At 39.5% G+C, this 25,148-nt stretch overlaps 1 protein-coding gene across 2 annotated transcripts in view; it reads left to right on the top strand.

The window, feature by feature from the left end:
- SIMC1 (SUMO interacting motifs containing 1) overlaps positions 1 to 25,148 on the top strand; it is a 94,482-nt gene that overhangs the window by 24,131 nt on the left and 45,203 nt on the right. The gene's annotated exons all lie outside the window — the stretch shown is intronic.

Raw genomic sequence — 25,148 nt, 5'->3', positions numbered from 1 at the left:
ATATCCTACCAGGTGGGTGAACCAAAAAGTGGAAAATAATTATATCACAGAGGTTCTCCCACAGGAGTGAGAGTTCTGAGCCCCATGTCAGACTCCCCAGCCTGGGGGTCTGTCATTGGGAGGAAAGGCCCCCAGAACATTTGGCTTTGAAGGCCAGCAGGGCTTGAGTGCAGGAGCTCCACAGGACCAGGGGAAACAGAGACTCCACTCTTGGAGGGCACACACAAGGTTTCACGTGCACTGGCACCCAGGGCAAAGCAGTGACACCATAGGACCCTGGGCCAGAGCTACCTGTGGGCCTTGTAGGGTCTCCTGGGAAAGTAAGAGTCAGCTGTGGCTCACTGCAGGGGCAAGGACACTGGTGGTAGAGACCCCAGGGATATTCATTAGTGTGAGCTCTCCAGAGGTAACCATTCTGGAACCAAGACCTGGCCTGACCCATCAGCCTGCAGGCTCCATTGCTGGGAGACCTCAGGCCTAACTACCAACAGGGTGGAAACACAGCCCCACGCATCAGCAGACAGGCTGCCTAAAGTCTTCCTGAGCCCACAACCACCTATAAACACACCCCTTGACATGGCCCTTCCCACCAGTGGGACAAGACCCAATTCCACCCACCAGGGAGCAGACACCAGAAGCAAGAAGAACTACAATCCTGCAGCCTGAGAAACGGAGACATCAATGGACAGATCATCCAGATGGCAAATCAATAAGTAAGCACAGGCCTTAAATGACACGTTAGACCAGATGTACTTAATTCATATTTATAGAACATTCCATCTGAAAACAGCAAAATACACATTATCCTCAAGTGCACATGAAACATTCTCCAAGATAGATCACATGCTGGGCCACAAAGCATGCCTTGGTAAATCTAAGAAACGTGAAATCACATCGAGCATCTTCTCTGACCACAACGCCGTGAGATTAGAAATCAACTACAAGAAAAAAAAAACTAAAAAACACAAACACAAAACTGTAAAAAACTAAACAACATGTTACTAAACAACCAATGGATCACTGAAGAAATCAAAAAATACCTAGAGATGTAAGCGAAAACACAATGATCCAAAACCTATGGGATGCAGGAAATCAGTTCTAAGAGGGAAGTTTATAGCAATACAAGCTTACCTCAGGAAACAAGAAAAATCTAAAATAAACAACCTAACCTTACACCTAAAGCAACTAGAGAAAGGAGAACAAACAAAACCCAAAGTTAGCAAAAGGAAAGAAATGATAAAGATCAGAGTAGAAATAAATGAGAGATGAAGAAAACAAAAGAAAAGATCAATGAAACTAAAAGCTGGTTCTTTGAAAAAATAAACAAAATTGGTAAACCTTTAGCCAGACTCAAGAAAAAAAGGGAGAGGGCTCAAATCAGTAAAAGTAGAGATGAAAAAGGAAAAGTTACAGCTGACACCACAGAAATGCAAAGGATCATAGAGACTGATGCAAACAACTGTATGCCAATAAAATGGACAACCTAGAAGAAATGGATAAATTCTTAGAAAGGTACAATCTTCCAAGACTGAACCAGAAAGAAATGAAAATATGAAGAGTCCAATCACAAGTACTGAAATTGAAACTGTGATTTTAAAACTTCCAACAAACAAAACTCCAGGGCCAGATGGCTTCACAGGCAAATTTTGTCAAACATTTAGAGAGGAGTTAACACCTATTCTTCTGAAAGTATTCCCAAAAATTGCAGAGGAAGGAACACTCCCAAACTCATTCTATGAGGCCACCATCACCTTGATACCAAACCAGACAAAGATACCACAAAAAAGAAAATTACAGGCCAATATCACTGATGAACATAGATGCAGAAATCCTCACCAAAATACTAGCAAACAGAATCCAACAGCACATTAAAAGGATCATACACCACAATCAACTGAGGTTTATCCCAGGAATGCAAGGATTCTTCAGGATATGCAAATCAATCAATGTGATAAACCATATTAACATATTGAAGGAGAAAAACCATATGATCATCTCAATTGATGAAACTCTTAGAGGAAGACATAGGCAAAACACTCTTTGACATAAATCACAGCAATATCTTTTTGGATCCACATCCTAGAATAGCAAAGATAAAAACAAAAACAAATGGATCCTAATTAAACTTAAAAGCTTTTGCAGAATGGAAACCATAAACAAAACAAAAAGACAACCCACAGAATGGGAGAAATATTTGGAAACGAAGTGACCAACAAGGGATTAATCTCTAAAATATACAAACCACTCATGCAGCTCAATCTGAAAAACACAAACAACCCAATCAGAAAATTGGCAGAAGCTCTAAATAGACATTTCTCCAAAGAAGCCATACAAATGACCAAAAAGCACATGAAAACATGCTCAGCATCACTAATTATTATAGAAATGCAAATCAAAACTACAATGAGGTATCACCTCACACCGGTCAGAATGGCCATCATCAAAAAGTCTACAAACAATAAATTCTGCAGGGACTTAATGCAGTGGTTAAGGATCCGCCTGCCAATTCAGGGGACACGGGTTCGAGCCCTGGTTGAGGAAGATGCCACATGCCGTGGAGCAACCAAGCCCATGTGCCACAACTACTGAGCCTGCACTCTAGAGCCCCAAAGCCACAACTACTGAGCCTGTGTGCCACACCTACTGAGGCCCGTGCTCCTACAGCCTGTGCTCCACAACAAAAGAAGCCACCACAATGAGAAGCCCGTGCACCACAACAAAGAGTAGCCCCCGCTTGCCGCAACTAAAGAAAGCCCACATGCAGCAACAAAGACTCAGTGCAGCCAAAGATATATAAATAAATTTAAGTAATAATGATAAATAATAAATAATGATAAATAATAAATAATGATAAATAATAATGATAAATAATAATAATGATAAATAAATTATAAATAATAAATAATGGAGAGGGTGTGGAGAAAATGGAACCTTCCTACCCTGTTGGTGGGAATGTAAATTGGTATAACCATTATGGAGAACAGTATGGACGTTCCTTAAAAAACTAAATATAGAGTTACCATATGTTCCAGCAATCCCACTCCTGGGCATATATCTGGAGAAAACTATACTTCAAAAAGATACACGCACCCCGGTGTTCATTGCACCACTATTTACAATAGCCAAGACATGGAAGCAACCTAAATGTCCACTGACAGAGGAATGGATAAAGGAGATGTGGTACATATATACAATGGAATATTACTCAGCCGTTAAAAAGAATGAAATAGGGGCTTCCCTGGTGGTGCAGTGGTTGAGAGTCCGCCTGCTGATGCAGGGGACACGGGTTCGTGCCCCAGTCCGGGAAGATCCCACATGCCGCGGAGCAGCTCGGGCCGTGAGCCATGGCCGCTGAGCCTGCGCGTCCTGAGCCTGTGCTCCGCAACAGGAGAGGCTACGGCAGTGAGAGGCCCGTGTACTGCAAAAAGAATGAAATAATGCCATTTGCAGCAACATGGATGGACCTAGAGATTATCATACTAATTGAAGTAATAAGTCAGACAAAGAAAGACAAATATCATATAATATCAGTTATTTGTGGAATCTAAAAAATGTTACACGTGAACTTACTTACAAAACAGAAACAGACTCACAGACTTCTAAAACAAACTTACGGTTATCGAAGGGGAAAGGTGACGGAGAGGGAAAAATTAGGAGTTTGAGATTAACATATACACGCTACTATATATAAGGTAGATAATCAGTGCTTCCCTGGGGGCACAGTGGTTAAAAATCTGCCTGCCAATGCAAGGGACACAGATTCGAGCCCTGGTTCAGGAAGATCCCACACGCCACAGAGCAACTAAGCCCATGTACCACAACTACTGAGCCTGCACTCTAGAGCCTGCGAGCTACAACTACTGAAGCCCACACACCTAGAGCCCATGCTCCACGAGAGAAGCCACTGATAATGAGAATCCTGCACACCGCAATGAACAGTAGCCCCCACTCGCCACAATTAGAGAAAGCCCACACGCAGCAACAAAGACCCAACTCAGCCAAAAATTAATTAATTACGAAAAAATAGATTAAAACGACTGCATACTACAAGGAACTCTACTCACTATTCTGTAAGAATCTTTATGGGAAAAGAATCTGATAAAGAATGGATATATGTATATGTATAACTGAATCAGTTTGCTGTACACCAGAAACTAACACAACATTGTAAATCAATTATACTCTAAAATAAAATGTAAAAAATCAATTAATTGATTAAAAATCAATTAATTGATTAAAACTTTGCTCTGTGAAAGACACTGTTAAAATGAAAAGGCAAACTATACACCAGGAGAAAAGATTTACAAATAACATATATCACAAAAAGACTTATCTAGGTACATATAGTATACTTTAACCTTAATACTAAGAAAACAAACATTCCAATTAGAATATGGACAGACGATATATGCGCAGCAAGTATTTTCATGAAAAGTTCAACATCATTTGCCATTAAGAAAATACAATTAAAATCATAATGAGCTATCATTACACTCCTATCAGAATGGCCAAAATAAGATGGTGTCAATTCCAAATGCTGGCAAGGATGCAGAGAAACTGAAACACTTGTGCATTGCTGGTAGTAATGTAAAATAATATGGCCACTCTAGAAAACATTGACAGTTTCTTATAAAGTCAAACATGAACTTACCTGATGACCCAGCATTTGCATTTCCAGGCATATACCCAATAAAACTGAAAACAAAACACAAAACACACAAAAACTTGTCTACAGATGTTCATAGTATTATTCATAATAGACAGTAAGTGGAAACACCCCAAATGTCTATCAGCTGGTGAATGAATAAAGAATAGTGCTATTGCCATACAACAGATCCACAAAAAGGAATGAAATACCAATAACAACATGGATGAATGTTGGGGACACTTCCCTGGTGGTCCAGTAGTTAAGAATCCACCTTCTGATCCAACAGAGAGCAGACAGCAGAAGCAAGAAGAATGACAATCCTGCAGCCTATGGAACAAAAACCACATTCACAAGATAGACAAAGTGAAAAGGCAGAGGGCTATGTACCAGATGAAGGAAAAAGATAAAACCCCAGAAAAACAACTAAATGAAGTGGAGATAGGCAACCTTCCAGAAAAGAAATTCAGAATAATGATAGTGCAGATGATCCAGGACCTCGGAAAAAGAATGGAGGCAAAGATCGAGAAGATGCAAGAAATGTTTAACAAAGACCTAGAAGAATTAAAGGACAAACAAACAGAGAGGAACGATACAGTAACTGAAATGAAAAATATACTAGAAAGACTCAATAGCAGGATAACTGAAGCAGAAGAACGGATAAGTGACCTGGAAGAGAGAATGGTGGAATTCACTACTGTGGAACAGAAGAAAGAAAAAAGAATGAAAAGAAATGAAGACAGCCTAAAAGACCTCTGGAACAGCATTAAACGCAAGAACATTGACATTATAGGGGTGCCAGAAGGAGAGAGAGAGAGAAAGGACTGGAGAATGGGAAAGGAAATAGCCACCCAAGTCCAGGAAGCCAGAAAGTCCCATACAGGATAAACCCAAGGAGAAACACGCCAAGACACATAGTAATCAAATTGGCAAAAATTAAAGACAAAGAAAGATTACTGAAAGCAGCAATGGAAAAATTACAAATAACATACAAGGGAACTCCCATAAGGTTAAGAGCTGATTTGTCAGCAGAAACTCTACAAGCCAGAAGGGAGTGGCATGATATACTTAAAGTGATGAAAGGGAAGAACGTACAACCAAGATTGCCCAGCAAGGATCTCATTCAGATTCGATGGAGAAATCAAAAGCTTAACAGACAAGCAAATGCTAAGAGAATTCAGCACCACCAAACCAGCTCTACAACGAATGCTAAAGGAACTTCTCTAAGTGGGAAACACAAGAGAAGAAGAGGACCTACAAAAACAAACCCAAAACAATTAAGAAAATGGTAATAGGAACATACATATCGATAATTACCTTAAACGTGAGTGGATTAAATGCTCCAACCAAAAGACACAGGATCACTGAATGGATACAAAAACGAGACCCATATATGTGCTGTCTACAAGAGACCCACTTCAGACCTAGGGACACATACAGACTGAAAGTGAGGGGATGGAAAAAGATATTCCATGCAAATGGAAATCAAAAGAAAGCTGGAGTAGCAATACTCATATCAGATAAAATAGACATTAAAATAAAGAATGTTACAAGAGACAAGGAAGAACACTACATAATGATCAAGGGATCAGTCCAAGAAGAAAATATAACAATAATAAATGTATATGTACCCAAAATAGGAGCACCTCAATACATAAGGCAACTGCTACCACCTATAAAAGGAAATTGACAGTAACAGAATAATAGTGGGGAACTTTAACACCTCACTTACACCAATGGACAGATCATCCAAACAGAAAATTAATAAGGAAACAGAAGCTTTAAATGACACAATAGACCAGATAGCTTTAATTGATATTTATAGGACATTCCATCCAAAAACAGCAGATTACACTTTCTTCTCAAGTGCACATGGAAGATTCTCCAGGATAGATCACATCTTGGGTCACAAATCAAGCCTCAGTAAATTTAAGAAAATTGAAAGCATATTAAGCATCTTTTCTGACCACAATGCTATGAGATTAGAAATCAGTTACAGAGAAAAAATGTAAAAAACACAAACACATGGAGGCTAAACAATACGTTACTAAATAACCAAGAGATCACTGAAGAAATCAAAGAGGAAATCAAAACATGACAATGAAAACAGGACAATCCAAAACCTATGGGATGCAGCAAAAGCAGTTCTAAGAGGGAAGTTTATAGCAATACAAGCCTACCTCAAGAAACAAGCAAAATCTCAAATGAACAATCTAACCTTACACCTAAAGGAACTAGAGAAAGAAGAACAAACAAAACCCAAACTTAGCAGAAGGAAAGAAATAAAGATTAGAGCAGAAATAAATGAAATAGAAACAAAACAATAGCAAAGATCAATAAAACTAAAAGCTGGTTCTTTGAGAAGATAAACAAAATTGATAAACCATTAGCCAGACTCATCAAGAAAAAGAGGGAGAGGACTCAAATCAATAAAATTAGAAATGAAAAAGGAGAAGTTACAACAGACACCACAGAAATACAAAGCATCCTATGAGACCAGTACAAGCAACTCTATGCCAATAAAATGGACAACCTGGAAAAAATGGACAAATTCTTAGAAAGGTATAACCTTCCAATACTGAACCAGAAAGGAATAGAAAATATGAACAGACCAATCACAAGTAATGAAATTGAAACTGTGATTAAAAATTTTCCAACAAACAAAAGTCCAGGACTAGATGGCTTCACAGGTGAATTCTATCAAACATTTAGCAAAGAGCTAACACCCATCCTTCTCAAACTCTTCCAAAAAATTGCAAGGGAAGGAACACTCCCAAACCCATTCTATGAGGCCACCATCATCCTGATACCAAAACCAGACAAAGATTAATCTCCAAAATGTATAAACAGCTCATGCAGCTCAATATTAAAAAAACAAACAACCCAATCCAAAAATGGGCAGAACACCTAAATAGACATTTCTCCAAATAAGACATACAGATGGCCAAGAAACACATGAAAAGCTGCTCGACATCACTAATTATTAGAGAAATGCAAATCAAAACTACAATGAGGTATCACCTCACACCAGTTAGAGTGGGCATCATCAGAAAATCTACAAACAATAAATGCTGGAGAGGATGTATAGGAAAGAGAACCCTCTTGCACTGTTGGTGGGAGTGTAAATTGATACAGCCACTATGGAGAACAGTATGGAGTTTCCTTAAAAAATTAAAAATAGAATTTCCATATGACCCAGCAATCCCACTACTGGGCATATACCCAGAGAAAACTGTAATTCAAAAAGACACGTGCACACCAATGTTCAGTTCAGCACTATTTACAATAGCCAGGTCATGGAAGCAACCCATCGGCAGACAAATGGATAAAGAAGATGTGGTATATATATACAATGGAATATTACTCAGCCATAAAAAGGAACGAAATTAGGTCATTTTTAGAGATGTGGGTGAATCTAGAGACTGTCATACAGCATGAAGTGAGTCAGAAAGAGAAAAACCAATATTGTATATTAACGCATATATGTGGAACTTAGAAAAATGGTACAGATGAACTGGTTTGCAGGACAGAAATTGAGACACAAATGTAGAGAACAAACGTATGGACACCAAGGAGGGAAAACGGCGGGGGCTGGGTGTGGTGGTGTGATGAATTGAGAGATTGGGATTGACATGTATAGACTAATATGTATAAAATGCATAACTAATAAGAACCTGCTGTATAAAAAAATAAATAAAATTTAAAAATTAAAAAAAAAACACCTTCCAGTTCAGGGTACATGGATTCAGTCCCTGGTCGGGGAACTAAGATCCCACATGCCACGGGGCAAGTAAGCCTGTGAGCCACAACTACTGAGCCCACACACCACAACTAGAGAGCTCATGTGCTGCAACTACAGAGCCCACGTGCTCTGGAGCCCATGCACCTTAACTCCTGAGCCTGAATGCTCTGGAGCCCACGCACTGCACCTAGAGAGAAACCCTCACACTGCAATGAAAGATCCTCCATACTGCAATTAAGACCCGACACAGCCAAAAATAAATAAATAATAAATATTTTTTTTAAAAAACATGGAGGAATCTTGAAAACATAATTCTAAGTTAAGGAAACCAGGCATTAAAGGCCACATATTTATTATTCCATTTATATGAAATGTCCAGAATGGGCAAATCCATAGAGACAGAAAAAGGATATACAAGTCAGATAGATGGAGATTGATCTAATACATTCTATGTTACTAATAGTGCCTAGTTAGAGTAAGCTTCCTGGATCTATAGCCCCATTTTGGCTTTCTAAAACTATAAATTAAACTTAAAACCCCATTGACCCCTTCCTACCTAACAAACTTCAAGGTAAACTTACCCAAGCAAAAAGCAGATAGTATCTTTAGGGTAGAGGGCTTAAAACAAAGAAGGGGGGCTCCTGGTTCAGCCCTTGGTTCTAGATTCACCAAATAATGATGCCATTCCTTTTTCTTTGTGGAAAAGAGTGATAGGTGGAGAGAAACCTGAAGTATCTCTGTTATTTTCAGTCTTCTTGAGTGGAAGTTCTGTATGTGAGGTATGGAAGATCAGCTTTCCCCCTCAAAATTATTATTTTTTTATTCAGTTGATGTTACTTGAGCACTTTGCCATTTGTCAGATGCTGTGCCAGTCACTATGGCATTATACTCAGTCCTAGTGGGAAAGATAAGCAACTAATACTGGGATCTTGTAAAGAGGCCTGAACCCAGGAACTTCTGCCTTCAGCAGTATGACTGACTTGAAAGGGTTCTCTGCTAAAACAACAACAACTAGATCCTGGATGAAACTAATTTTTCCTGCTTGCTGGGCTGGCAGGAATTAACAGAACTCTCCAAGGAGAAAAATAAAACCAAAACCATGAGCTGAACCTGCAGTGAAGAGCAAACACCATTTTCAGCACCATAATCAGGAAATAAGCCTTGGACCAACACCCTGGCATGTGTAGGTGAATTTGAGACTTCTGATTTAAACAAGTCCAGAAACCCAAAAGAAAACTATTCTGCTTTCTGAGTTTTAGTTTCTTTAGCTATAAAATGTGAATAATATTCACCTCACAGGGTTGTTGTGAGGCATCTAGTTTTGGAAAATAGGGTTAATGGAGTGGACAAGGGCTTTATGGGCTTGTTGCTATATTTCATTCTGCAGATACAAACTATTGGAGAGCCTTAGTCATCTGTATTTCTGTCTGGTGACATAATTATTAAAATTAGAAAGATAATTTGTTGTCTGTGAAAACTTAGAGTAATATGTGATGGAAAAGCAAATTACTTAATTAGGAGTTAGGAGGACTATCAGAGGACAATGAGATGAGAGGATAAATAAACAATTATTAGATTAAATTTATTCATTTATCATTTGTTGAGTCCAAAATACTATGCAAGTACCAAGGATACAGGATACAAAAATAAGTTACGTCTAACGGGGGAGAGGATAAGCAGGTACTCTGTGATATGCACTAAAGTGATATTGGTATGTATAGAGTGCTACGGAGTGATCAAAGAGGGAAGCAATAAACTCTCTCCAAGGTGGAGCAAGGCAGTTGAATTGTACTTTCAATCTGTGAAACTACTTTACCTGCGAAAATACTCCCTGATGGCCCAGGGAAAAATCAGGCAGACACTAGAGAGAAATATGCTCTTGAAAGATAGCTGCACGGGGCAATATCTGTGAATTTGCTGCTCTTTTAACGAACTGCATTCTGCAATCATTTGCCACTTAGGTGACAGAAAGCTGAAATTTTATGCTTTTGAAATGTCAGGGGATAGAGGTCAAGGTTGGCAGAGCAGCAAATAATTAGGGAAGCAATCCCTAATCCCCAGAATCAAGAGAATCACAGGAAGGGCAAACCCCAAAATGAGAGTAAAATCTGCACAAATCTTTGGCTGATAGCCAAATTTAGGCAGGCACAAGAGAGAACCACCCTGCCGCCCACCACCAGGTTGAAAGAGCAGCACCTGGAAACCATAAGAACAAAGATGTCAGTACCTACATTGTGCCAGGGAGAAAAAGCTTGCAGTTTGAGTTCAGGCAAATTAACTATCTACTAGAACAACAACAAAAATGAAAAGACAGTTTTTGTAAGAAAACCATCAAATCATTATGTGTATTACCTATAATACTCAATTTTCAACCAAAAATTACTAGACATGTAAAGAAGCAGAAGTGTGACCCATACTCGGGGAGGAAAAGTAGGCAGTCAATAGAAACTGACTCTGAGCCTAAGTGTTGGATTTAACAAAAAATTTCAAAATATTTATTATAAATATGTTCATCCAATTAAAGAAAATATGGCATCAATGAATGAATAGGTAGAAAATCTCAACAGAGAAAATGGAAACAATAAACAGCAGAAATTCATTTTCTAAAAGGGGGAAATTTGGATATAGAGATAGACACGTCCAGAGGCAAGATAATGTGAAGACACACATCTACAAGCCAAGGATTGCTAATAAACCCCAGAAGTTAGAAGAGCCAAGGAAGGAGTCTCCCCTACAGCCATCAGAGAGAGCATGGCCCTGCTGACACCTTGATTTTGGACTTCTGGACTTCAGAACTGTGAGACAATAAAGTTATGTTATTTTAAGCAAAAAAAAAAAAAAGTTAGGGAGTTTAAAAATACAGTAACTAAAATTTTAAAATAACTAGATGGGCTCAACAGCAAATTAGAAAAGAAAACAGGATGTCGGGGTGGGCAGGAGTGACAGCAATGTTTGAGATAGAACAATAGAAATCACCCAATTTTAAGAACAGAGTGGGGGAAAAGATGGAAATAATTGAACAGAGCCTCAGAGATCTGTAGGGAAATATAAAATAATTCAAAATATGGGTAATTAGAGTCTTAAAAGGAGGGGTGGGGGTAATAAAATTTTTTTGAAGAAATAATGGCAGAAATTTTCTCAAATTTGGTGGGGAAAAAAATAATAAGTTACAGATCCTCGAAGCACAGCAGACTCAAGGCAAGATGAACACAAAGAAAACCACTCCTTGACTGTCCAGAAAGAAATATGTTACATATAGGATACACAATGCAATTAACAACAGACTTCTTGGGAATCCCCTGGTGGTCCAGTGGCTAGGACTCTGCAGTTTCACTTCCAAGGGCACAGGTTTATTCTCTGGTCGAGGAACTAAGATCCCGCAAGCTACGCAGTGTGGCCAAAAAAGAAAACCAAAACACAACGGACTTCTTATCAGAAACTGGAGGCTAAAAGACATTGGACTGACATTTCCCTTATATCCAAATAAAGGAAAAAAGAAACCTTTAGCCAAGGATTCTGTATATGGGAAAGTTGTCCTTCAAAATTAAGGACAAGGAGTTCCCTGGTGGCACAGTCGTTAAGAATCCGCCTACTAATGCAGGGCACAAGTGTTCGATCCCTGGTCCGGGAACATCCCACATGCTGTGGCGCAACTAAGCTCATGTGCCACAGCAACTGAGCCTGTGCTCTAGAGCCTGCAAGCCACAACTACTGAGCCTGCATGCTGCAACTGCTGAGCCCGCATGCTGCAACTACTGAAGCCCATGCACCTAGAGCCCATGCTCCGTAACAAGAGAAGCCACCACAATGAGAAGCCCATGCACCACAATGAAGAGTAGTCCCTGCTCACCAAAACTAGAGAAAGCCCGTGTGCAACAACAAAAACCCAACGCCACCAAAAAAATTTTTTAAAAAGGACAAAATAAAGACATTTTCAGATAAACAGAAAAAGAGAATTTGTCACTAGCAGACCTGCACTATGAGAAATTTTAGCTGAAGGGGAATGACACCAAATGGAAACTTGGATCTACAAAAATGAATGAAGAGAACTGGAACTTGTAAATATGTGTGTAAAAAGAAAATATTTTCTATTAATTTCCTTAAAAGACAAATAACTGAAAATAAAATAGTTATACTATATTGATGAGTTCATAATATATATGTAAAATATATATGACAACAAAAATAATGGGGCACAAGGCAAGAGGAATATTTTTTAAGGTTCCTACATTTTTACCTTAAGTATTTTAATATATTTTCTAAGTATACTGGATTAGTTGAATTTGCATACTGTAATCATCTGAGTAACCACTAAAAATATAATTTAAAAATATAGCTAGAGGGGCTTCCCTGGTGGCACATTGGTTGAGAGTCCATCTGCCGATGCAGGGGACATGGGTTCATGCCCCGGTCCGGGAAGATCCCACATACTGCGGAGCGGCTAGGCCTGTGAACCATGGCTGCTGAGCCTGCGCGTCCGGAGCCTATGCTCCGCAATGGGAGAGGCCACAACAGTGAGAGGCCCGTGTACTGCAAAGAAAAAATATATATATATATATATAGCTAGAAAAGCAACAAAGGAATTAAAATGGAATTCCAAAAAATATATGTGATTAATTCAAAGTGGGGTGGGAAAGGAGGAACAGAAGAACAATGAACAGATAGGAAAAATAGGAAATAAATGGCATGATTATAGATATAAAAGCAAATAAATCACCAATTAAGTGTAAATGACCCCAAAACGAATCAAAAGGCAGAGGTTGTCAGACCAGACGAAAAAGCAGTAACAACTATGAACTATTTATATGAGATTCACTTTAAATACAAAGATACAAGTACATGGAGAACAGAAGGATAGAAATACACCATGCAAACAGTATGCATAAGAAATTTAAATTGGCTCTATTAATAACAGAAAAATAGACATCAGTACAAGGAGGATTGCTGGAGACTAAGGATAAATGATAATCCTAATAATGATAAATGGGTTAATACATTAAGAAGGTATAATAATTAAAAGTGTATATACACCTAATAAATTTCAAAAGACACAAAGCAAAAACTGAATGAAAAGGAGAAATGGTCAAAGCCACAATCATAGTTGGACACTTTATTTTTTTAACATCTTTATTGGAGTATAATTGCTTTACAATGGTGTGTTAATTTCTGCTTTATAACAAAGTAAATGAGCTATACATATACATATATCCCCATATCTCCTCCCTCTTAAATCTTCCTATCACCCTCCCTATGCCACCCCTCTAGGTGGTCACAAAGCACCAAGCTGATGTCCCTGTGCTATGTGGCTGCTTCCCAGTAGCTAGCTGTTTTACATTTGGTAGTATATATAAGTCCATGCCACTCTCTCACTTCGTCCCAGCTTACCCTTCCCCCACCCTGTGTCCTCAAGTCCATTCTCTACGTCTGCGTCTTTATTCCTGTTCTGCCTCTAGGTTCTTCAGAAACATTTTGTGTTTTTTTTAGATTCCATATATATGTGTTAGCATATGCTATTTGTTTTTCTCTTTCTGACTTATTTCACTCTGTATGACAGACTCTAGGTCCATCCACCTCACTACAAATAACTCAATTTCGTTTCTTTTTATGGCTGAGTAATATTCCATTGTATATATATGTATACATGTTCTTTATCAATTCATCTGTCAATGAACACTGAGGTTGCTTCCATGTCCTGGCTATTGTAAATAGAGCTGCAATGAACATTTTGCTACATGACTCTTTGAATTATGGTTTTCTTGTCTGAGAAAACGACCCAGTAGTGGGATTACTGGGTCGTATGGTAGTTCTATTTTTAGTTTTTTAAGGAACCTCCATACCACTCTCCATAGTGGCTATATCAGTTTACATTCCCACCAACAGTGCAAGAGGGTTCCCTTTTCTCCACACACTCTCCAGCATTTACTGTTTCTAGATTTTTTTTTTTTTTTCGGTACGTGGGCCTTTCACTTTTGTGGCCTCTCCCGTTGCGGAGCACAGGCTCCGGACGCGCAGGCCTAGCGGCCACGGCTCACGGGCCCAGCTGCTCCGCGGCATGTGGGATCTTCCCGGGCCGGGGCACGAACCCGCATCCCCTGCATCGGCAGGCGGACTTTCAACCACTGCGCCACCAGGGAAGCCCCTGTTTCTAGATTTTTTGATGATAGCCATTCTGACTGGTGTGAGGTGATACCTCATTGTAGTTTTCATTTACATTTCTCTAATGATTGAGAAATGCATCCTTTAATGGGTTTGTTGAGCATCCTTTCACGGGTTTGTTGGCAATCTGTATATCTTCTTTGGAGAAATGTCTATTTATGTCTTCTGCACATTTTTGGATTCGGTTGTTTGTTTTCTGGATATTGAGCTGCATGAGCTGCTTGTAAATTTTGGAGATTAATCCTTTGTCAGTTGCTTCATTTGAAAATATTTTCTCCCATTCTGAGGGTGGTCTTTTTGTCTTGTTTATGGTTTCCTTTGCTGTGCAAAAGCTTTTAAGTTTCATTAGGTCCCATTTGTTTATTTTTGTTTTTATTTCCATTTCTCTAGGAGGTGGGTCAAAAAGGATCTTACTGTGATTTATGTCATAGAGTGTTCTGCATATGTTTTCCTCTAAGAGTTTTATAGTGTCTGGCCTTACATTTAGATCTTTAATCCATTTTAAGTTTATCTTTGTGTATGGTGTTAGGGAGTGTTCTAGTTTCATTCTTTTACATGTAGCTCTTCAGTTTTCCCAACACCACTTATTGAAGAGGCTGTCCTTTCTCCACTGTACATTACTGCCTCCTTTATTAAAAATAAGGTGACCATATGTGCGTGGGTTTATCTCTGGGCTTTCTGTCCTGTTCTGCTGATCTATATTTCTGTTTTTGTGCCAGTACCTTACTGTCTTGATTACGGTAGCTTTGTACTATATTCTGAAGTCTGGGAACCTGATTCCTCCAGCTCTGTTTTTCTTTCTCATGATTGCTTTGGCTATTTGGGGTATTTTGTGTTTCTATACAAATTGTGAAATTTTTTGTTCTAGTTCTGTGAAAAATGCTATTGGTAGTTTGATAGGGATTGCATTGAATCTGTAGATTGCTTTGGGTAGTATAGTCATTTTCACAATATTGATTCTTCCAATTCAAGAACATGGTATATCTCTCCATCTGTTTGTATCATCTTTAATTTCTTTCATCAGTGTCTTATACTTTTCTGCATACAGGTCTTTTGTCTCCTTAGGTAGGTTTATTCCTAGGTATTTTATTCTTTTTGTTGCAGTGGTAAATGGGAGTGTTTGCTTAGTTTCTCCTCCAGATTTTTTTGTGGTTAGCATATAGGAATGCAAGAGGTTTCTGTGCATTAATTTTGTATCCTGCTACTTTACCAAATTCATTGATTAGCCCTAGTAGTTTTGTGGTAGCATCTTTAGGATTCTCTATGTATAGTATCATGTCCTCTGCAAACAGTGACAGTTTTACTTCTTCTTTTCTGATTTGGATACATTTTATTTCTTTTTCTTCTCTGATCGCTGTGGCTAAAACTTCCAGAACTATGTTGAATAATAGTGGTTAGAGTGGGCAACCTTGTCTTGTTCCTGATCTTAGAGGAAATGGTTTCAGTTTTTCACCATTGAGAACGATATTGGCTGTGGATTTGTGATATATGGCCTTTATGATATTGAGGTAGTTTCCCTCTATGCCTACTTTCTGGAGAGTTTTTATCATAAATGGGTGTTGAATTTTGTCGAAAGCTTTTTCTGCATCAATTGAGATGATCATATGATGTTCATAAATATCAATATTTTCTCCTTCAGTTTGTTAATATGCCTTATCACACTGATTAATTTGCATATATTGAAGAATCCTTGCATTATTGGGATGAACCCCAGTTGTTCATGGTGTATGATCCTCTTAATGTGCTGTTGGATTCTGTTTGCTAGTATTAGGTTGAGGATTTTTGCATCTATGTTCACCAGTGATATTGGCTGGCACTTTTCTTTCTTTGTGACATCTTTGTCTGGTTTTGGTATCAGGGTGATGGTGGTCTCATAGAATGAGTTTGGGAGTGTTCCTCCCTCTGCTATATTTTGGAAGAGTTTGAGAAGGATAGGTGTTAGCTCTTCTCTAAATGTTTGATAGAATTCGCCTTTGAAGCCATCTGGTCCTGGGCTTTTGTTTGTGGGAAGATTTTTAATCACAGTCTCAATATCAGTGCTTGTGATTGGACTGTTTATATTTTCTATTTCTTCCTGGTTCAGTCTCAGAAGGTTGTGCTTTTCTAAGAATTTGTCCATTTCTTCCAGGTTGTCCATTTTATTGGCATATAGTTGCTTGTAGTAATCTCTCATGATCTTTTGTATTTCTGCAGTGTCAGTTGTTACTTCACCTTTTTCATTTCTAATTCTATTTATTTGAGGCTTCTCCCTTTTCTTCTTTTTTTTTTTTTTTATTTTTATTTTGCGGTATGCGGGCCTCTCACTGCTGTGGCCTCTCCCGTTGCGGAGCACAGGCTCCGGATGCGCAGGCCCAGCAGCCACGGCCCATGGGCCCAGCCGCTCCACGACATGCGGGATCCTCCTGGACCGGGGCATGAACCCGCGTCCCCTGCATCGGCAGGCAGACTCCCAACCACTGCGCCACCAGGGAAGCCCTCCCTTTTTTTCTTGATGAGTCTTGCTAATGGTTTATTGATTTTGTTTATCTTCTCAGAGAACCAGCTTTTAGTTTTATTTATTTCTGCTATTGTTTCCTTCATTCCCTTTTCATTTATTTATGATCTGATCTTTATGATTTCTTTCCTTCTGCTAACTTTGGGGGGTTTTTTTGTTCTTCTTTCTCTACTTGCTTTAGATGTAAGGTTAGGTTGTTTATTTGAGATGTTTCTTGTTTGTTGAGGTAGGATTGTATTGCTATAAACTTCCCTCTTAAAACTCCTTTTGCTGCATCCCCTTGGTTTTGGGTCATCGTGTTTTCATTGTCATTTGTTTCTAGGTATTTTTTGATTTCCTCTTTGATTTCTTCAGTGATCTTTTGGTTATTTAGTAGTGTATTGTTTAGCCTCCATGGGTTTGCATTTTTTACAAATTTTTTCCTGTAATTGATATCTAGTCTCATAGCATTGTGGTTGGAAAAGATACTTGATATGATTTCAATTTTCTTAACTTTACCAAGGCTTGATTTGTGAACTAATATATGACCTATCCTGGAGAATGTTCCATGAGCACTTGAGAAGAAAGTGTATTCTCTTGTTTTTGGATGGAATGTCCTATAAATATCAATTAAGTCCATCTTAATTGATATTGTTTAATCATTTAAAGCTGTGTTTCCTTATTTATTTTCATTTTGGATGATCTGTCCATTGTTTTGTTTTGTTTTGTTTTGTTTTTCAGTATGTGGGCCTCTCACTGTTGTGGCCTCTCCCATTGCTCCAGACGCGCAGGCTCAGCGGCCATGGCTCACGGGCCCAGCCACTCCACAGCATGTGGGACCTTCCCGGACCGGGGCGTGAACCCGTGTCCCCTGCGTCGCCAGGCGGACTCTCAACCACTGCGCCACCAGGGAAGCCCAATCTGTCCATTGTTGAAAGTGGGGTGTTAAAGTCCCCTACTATGATTATGTTACTGTCGATTTCCCCTCTTATGGCTGTTAACATTAGCCTTATGTATTGAGGTGCTCCTATGTTGGGTGCATAAATATTGACAATTGTTATATCTTCTTCTTGGATTGATTCCTTGATCATTATGTAGTGTCCTTCTTTGTCTCTTGTAATAGTCTATTTTAATGTCTATTTTGTCTGATACGAGAATTGCTACTCCAGCTTTTTTGATTTCCATTTGCATGGCATATATTTTTTCAGGACCTCACTTTCAGTCTGTATGTGTCCCTAGGTCTGAAGTGGGTCTCGTATAGACAGCATATATATGGGTCTTGTTTTTGTATCCATTTAGTCAGTCTGTGTCTTTTGGTTGGAGCATTTAATCCATTTACATTTAAGGTAATTATCGATATGTATATTCCTGTGACCATTGTCTTATTTGTTTTGGGTTTGTTATCGTAGGTCTTTTCCTTCTCCTTTGTTTCCTGCCTAGAGAAGTTCCTTTAGCATTCATTGTAGATCTGGTCTGGTGGTGCTGAATTCTCTTAGCTTTTGCTTGTCTGTAAAGGTTTTAATTTCTCCGTCGAATCTGAATGAGATCCTTGCTGGGTAGAGTAATCTTGGTTGTAGGTTTTTCTCTTTCATCACTTTAAATATGTCCTGCCACTCCCTTCTGGCTTGCAGAGTTTCTGCTGATAGATCAGCTGTTAACCTTATGGGGATTCCCTTGTATGTTGTTTGTTGTTATTCCCTTGCTGCTTTTAATATTTTTTCTTTGTATTTAATTTTTGATAGTTTGATTAGTGTGTCTTGGCATATTTCTCCTTGGATTTTTCCTATATTGGACTCTCTGCTCTTCCTGGACTTGATTGACTCCTTTCCCATATTAGGGAAGTTTTCAACTATAATCTCTTGAAATATTTTCTCAGTCCCTTTCTTTTGCTTTTCTTCTGGGACCCTTATAACTCAAATATTGGTGTGTTTAATGTTGTCTCAGAGGTCTCTGAGACTGTCCTCAATTCTTTTCATTCTTTTTTCTTTATTCTGCTCTGTAGTAGTTATTTCCACTATTTTATCTTCCAGGTCACTTATCCGTTCTTCTGCCTCAGTTATTCTGCTATTGATTCCTTCTAGAGAATTTTTAATTTCATTTATTGTGGTCTGGTGGGTTTTTACCTTGCTCCTTCATCTGCTGTGTGTCTCTGTCTTCTCATTTTGCTTAACTTACTGTGTTTGGGGGTCTCCTTTTCGCAGGCTACAGGTTTGTAGTTCCTGTTGTTTTTGGTTACTGCCCCCAGTGGCTAAGGTTGGTTCAGTGGGTTATGTAAGCTTCCTGGTGGCGGGGACTCGTGCCTGTGTTCTGGTGCATGAGGCTGGATCTTGTCTTTCTGGTGGGCAAGACCATGTCCGGTGATGTGTTTTGGGGTCAGTGACCTTGTTATGATTTTAGGCAGCCTCTCTGCTAATGGGTGGGGTTCTGTTCCTGTCTTGCTAGTTGTTTGTCATACAGTGTCCAGCACTGTAGCCCTCTGGTCATTGAGTGGAGCTGGGTCTTAGTGTTTAGATGGAGATCTCTGGGAGAGCTTTTGCCATTTGATATTACGTGAAGCCAGGAGGTCTCTGGTGGACCAATGTCCTGAACTTGGCTCTCCCACCTCAGAGGCACAGGCCTGACACCCAGCTGAAGCACCAAGACTCTGTCAGCCACATGGCTCAGAAAAAAAGGAGAAAGAGAGAGAGAGAGAGAGAAAATAAAATAAAGTTATTGAAATAAAAAATAAGTATTAAAAATAAAAATATTAAAAAGTAATAAAAAAAGAAAGAAATAAAGAAGAGAGCAGCCAAACCAAAAAACAAATCCACCAATGACAACAAGCACTAAAAACTATACTAAAAAAAAAAAAGAAAACCGACAGACAGAACCCTAGGACAAATGGTAAAAGCAAATCTATACAGACAAAATCACACAAAGAAGCATACACATACACACTCATGAAAAGAGAAAAAGGAAAAAAAAAAAAAAAATATATATATATATATATAAAAAGGAAGAGAGCAACCAAACCAATAAACAAATCTACTAATGATAATAAACTCTAAATACTAAACTAAGATAAACATAAAACCAGAAACAAATTAGATGCAGAAAGCAAACCCTGAGTCTACAGTTGCTTCCAAAGTCCACCACCTCAATTTTGGGTGATCCGTTGTCTATTCAGGTAGTCCAGAGATGCAGGGTACATCATGTTGATTGTGGAGATTTAATACCCTGCTCCTGAGGCTGCTGGGAGAAATTTCCCTTTCTCTTCTTTGTTCGAACAGCTGCTGGGGTTCAGCTTTGGAACTGGCCCCACCTCTGCGTATAGGTCGCCTGAGGGCATCTGTTCCCGCCCAGACAGGATAAAGGAGCAGCTGATTAGGGGCCTCTGGCTCACTCAGTCCCGGGGGAGGGAGGGGTACTGAATGCGGGGCGAGCCTGTGGCGGCAGAGGTTGGCATGATGTTGCAACAGCCTGAGGCTTGCCGTGTGTTCTCCCGGGGAAGTTGTCCCTGGATCACAGGACCCTGGCAGTGGCGGGTTGCACAGGCTCCCTGCAGGGGAGGTGTGGATAATGACCTGTGCTTGCACACAGGCTTCTTGGTGGCTGCAGTAGCCACCTTAGCATTTCATAACCATCTCTGGTGTCCACCCTGATAGCCGCAGCTCGCGCCTATCTCTGGAACTTGTTTAGGTGGTGCTCTGAATCCCCTCTCCTCGTGCACCCTGAAACAATGGTCTCTTGCCTCTTAGGCAGTTCCAGACTTTTTCCCAGACTCCCTCCCTGCTAGCTGTGGCACACTAGACCCCTTCAGCCTGTGTTCATGCAGCCAACCCCAGTCCTCTCCCTGGGATCTGACCTCCTATGCCGGAGCCTCTGCTCCCAGTCCCCACCCGTCCTGGCAGGTGAGCAGACAAGCCTCTCAGGCTGGTGAGTGCTGGTCGGCAGTGATCCTCCGTGCGGAAATCTCTCCACTTTGCCCTCTGCACCCCTGTTGCTGCGCTCTCTTCTGGCTCCGAAGCTCCCCCACCCACCCACCCCCCATCTCCACCAGTGAGGGGGCTTCCTAGTATGTGGAAACTTTTCCTCCTTCACAGCTCCCTCCCAGAGGTGCAGGTCCCGTCCCTATTCTTTTGTCTCTGTTTTTTCTTTTTTCTTTTGCCCTACCCAGGTACGTGGGGAGTTTCTTGCCTCTTGGGAGGTCTGAGGTCTTCTGCTAGCGTTCAGTAGGTGTTCTGTATGAGTTGTTCCACATGTAGATGTATTTCTGATGTATTTATGGGGAGGAAGATGAGCTCCACATCTTACTCCTCCGCCATCTTGAAGGTCTCTCCCCTGGACACTTTAATACACTTCTGTCAGTACTTGATAGCACAACTGCATCCCCTCAAAGGTGAAGAAAATCAAAGATCCAAAAGCTACTATCAGCAGCCATGACCTAATTGGCATTTATATCCAACAACTGCAGAATGTACATTTTTTTCACGTGTACAAGGAACATTCAGCAAGTAGGCCATGTGTTAGGACATAAAATAAGTCTCAGTGTATTTCAAAAGATTGAAATCTTAAGGGTTTGTTTTCTGACTATGGTGAAGGTAAGCTTGAACTACATGATAATAAAGTGACTGTGTATTAAAAATTGTGGGATGGGGCTTCTCTGGTGGCGCAGTGGTTGAGAGTCCGCCTGCCGATGCAGGGGACACGGGTTCGTGCCCCGGTCTGGGAAGATCCCACATACCGCAGAGCGACTGGGCCCGTGAGCCATGGCCGCTGAGCCTGCACGTCCGGAGCCTGTGCTCTGCAACGGGAGAGGCCACAACAGTGAGAGACTTGCATACCGCAAAAAAAAAAAAAAAAAAAAATGTGGGATGAAGCTAAAGCAGTACTTACGGGGAAATTTTTAGCTTTAAATGCTAATGTTAGAAAAGAAAGATTTTGAAAATCAAGGTATCAGCTTCCACATTAAGAAGCTAGAAAAAGAAGGGCAAATTAAATCCACAGTAAATAGAAGGAAGGAAATAATAATGATAACAATAGAAATAAAGGGAATGGATGAAAAATCTGGTCCTTTGGAAAGATCAGTCAAATTGATAAACTTCTAGCTAGGCTGATCAGGGGAGAAAATGCAAAGGATACAAATTACCAATACTGGGAATAAAAAAAGAAAATTGGGGATAAATCTATACAGAATATAGAATTAGAAAGATAATAAAGGACTGTTGTGAACAACTTTATGCTAATAATTTTAATAACAAAATCCATAAGTCACAGAACTAACACAAGAAGTAGAAAATGTAAATAGCCTTATGTCTACTAAATTTTAACTACAAAGCAAATTTCAGGCCCAGATATCTTCACTGGTGATTTCTATAAACATTGAAGAAAGATATGGTACCAATCCAACACAACCTAAATAGAGGGGGTGGGAATAGCTCCCAATCATTTTATGAGGCCAATTTTATTCTGATAGCAAAACCAGTAAAAGAAATTACAAGAATAGAAAACTGTAAACTAATATCCCTCATAAATATGCAAAAATTCTTAACAAAATATTGATATATTAAAACAATATAGAAAAAAATAATACATCATAACTAGTGGAGTTTTCCATAGGATTAATTTAACATTAGAAAATCAATTAATATAATTTTTGATATTAATAGTACAAAGGAAAATCATAAAATATCTCAACAGGTGCAGAAAAATCATTTGACTAAATTTAACAACCATTTCCAATTAAAACTCTCAGAAAATGGGACTTCCCTGGTGGTCCAGTGGGTAAAACTCCATGCTCCCAATGCAGGGGGCCCGGGTTCGATCCCTGGTCAGGGAACTAGATCCCACATGCATGCTGCAACTAAGAAGCCACAACTAAACATGCCACAACAAAGATCCTGTGTGTTGCAACTAAGACCCAGTACAGCCTAAATAAATAAATAAATAAATTTTTTTTAACTCTGAAAAAACAATGAGAAGAAGGGAACTTTCTCAACATGATATGGGGCATCTATGAAGACAACACAGCTAACGTTATACTTAATGATGAAAGTCTCAGATGTCTGCTTTCAGCACTTCTGCTGAGAATTACACTAGATGCTTTAGCCATTGTAATAGTTAAGAAAAAGAAATAAAAGGCATGCAGATTGAAAAGGAAGAAGTAAAACTCCTCTATTTGCAGACATGATTTCTTATATGGAAAACACTAAGGAATCTACAAAAAAAGTTACCTGAACTAGTAAGTGAATTTAGCAAGGTCAGAGGATACAGGGATAATATACATACATAAATCAACAGCATTTCTATATACTAGCAATGAATAATTGGAAAATGACAAAAAATTATTTCCATTTTCAATATCATTTAAAAACATCAAATTCTTTGGGATAAACCTCTTTGGTTTGTACAGATGAATTGGGGATATAAGGGAGAAAACTAGTAATTTAACTTGGGACAAGAAGTGATCTGGAAGAATTTTCGCACACAGTGATATCTGTGCTGAGTCTTGAAAGACAAGAAACTTCCAAACAATCAAAGGGATAATAATCACTCCAGACAAAAGAAAGAACATAAGCAAACATAAAGATAGAAATACTTGAGAAAGCATGGCACATTTGGGGATCTGAAGTAGTTCTGTGTGATTTGCGCACACGAGGAGGAGAGTAATCACGAAGAGGCTGAATTATGAAGGGCTTTATGAGTCTTTACTAAAGCATTTGCCCTTTATCCTGTAGCTCATATGGTGGGTTTTAAGTGAGAGAGACATGGTAATGTTGCATTTTAGGAGTTGGTGATGGAATAGGAGTTGAATTCAGACCTTTGCAGCTATTTATGTTGAGTTCAGCTAGCAGTAGAGAGGCAGTGATACTATATGGTTGCTTCTTAGGAATGAGGCATTAGGTTTCACCAAGCAATCCCTATTCCAAGATGAGGTGCATTCCAGCTTCTCACTTGACCCACCCAGGATCCTGTGTCCTGCTTTGGTGCCGTTGACAGTGGTGACCATCACATCTATTAAAAGAAATAGCACGGTAGCTGTAGTAGCAGCAAGAGCATTGCTAGCCCAGCAATTAGTACCCGACATAGCAGTGGCAATGGTACCCAACCAAGTGAGGAGACACCTGGAAGGCAGAGCAATATTTTTCCTGGCTCATGACACAGAAGTTGTTTACAGTACCTCTGGCTGGCATCATCAGGCTTTGTGAACTGCCTAATCATTTTGCCAAGGAATGGGGGTGAATATAGGAGGTTTTTTGTAATTAATTTAGGCTCACACTTAGAATGGTTAGTTTTATAACCCTTAGTGTATTATTCTCCATATCTGACTATAGGCTGACTATACATTGAATGAAGTTGTACATTCCTAGGCCCTAACAGGGAAAGAAGGAAACAGGCCTGGGTTTGAATGTCTGTCTCTGCTACATAACTGTATAATCCATAGGTAAATAACCTAACCCCTCTGAACTCTAGTTTCCCCATCTGTATAATGGAGATGATAATGCCTTCCTGACAGGGTCATTGTGAAAATTAAAGATGTGTGAAAGCACTCAACACATTCTTAGCACAAAGTAAATTCTCGTATTAGTTTCCCTTCTTTAGCTTCTGTTGTAGGTTATCCTGTGTATTTGCTTTTCCAAACAAAGTTTGCTTTTTACTTTGACTTAAGGTTGAAATCTTCTCTACTACTCCCCTGTCCACCTTGGATCATAATACATTTCCCCCTGTGTCCTCTGTTATGTGCTTGTGGCATTTGGATAATTTAAGAAGGTATAGAAATTGGCAGCTTTGACAGAGGAAAATTTTGGCCAAAAGAAATAAACTAACACTTACGTTATATAAGATATATAGGGGCTTCCCTGGTGGCGCAGTGGTTGAGAGTCCGCCTGCTGATGCAGGGGACACAGGTTCGTGCCCCAGTCTGGGAAGATCCCACATGCCACGGAGCGGCTGGGCCCGTGAGCCATGGCCACTGAGCCTGCGCGTCCGGAGCCTGTGCTCTGCAACGGGAGAGGCCACAACAGTGAGAGGCCCGCGTACCGCAAAAAAAAAAAAAAGATATATAAATTGTCAGTGAAGTGAAAAAGTAAAATAGTTTTATCATTAAAAGCTAAGCTTTAAGTCCTCTTAGATAAAGCTAAGACCCCTACTTG

This window comes from Leucopleurus acutus, assembly GCF_964270905.1.
Source record: "Leucopleurus acutus genome assembly, chromosome: 3".
Taxonomy (NCBI): domain Eukaryota; kingdom Metazoa; phylum Chordata; class Mammalia; order Artiodactyla; family Delphinidae; genus Leucopleurus; species Leucopleurus acutus.
This window is presented reverse-complemented; position numbering and strand designations above follow the sequence as displayed.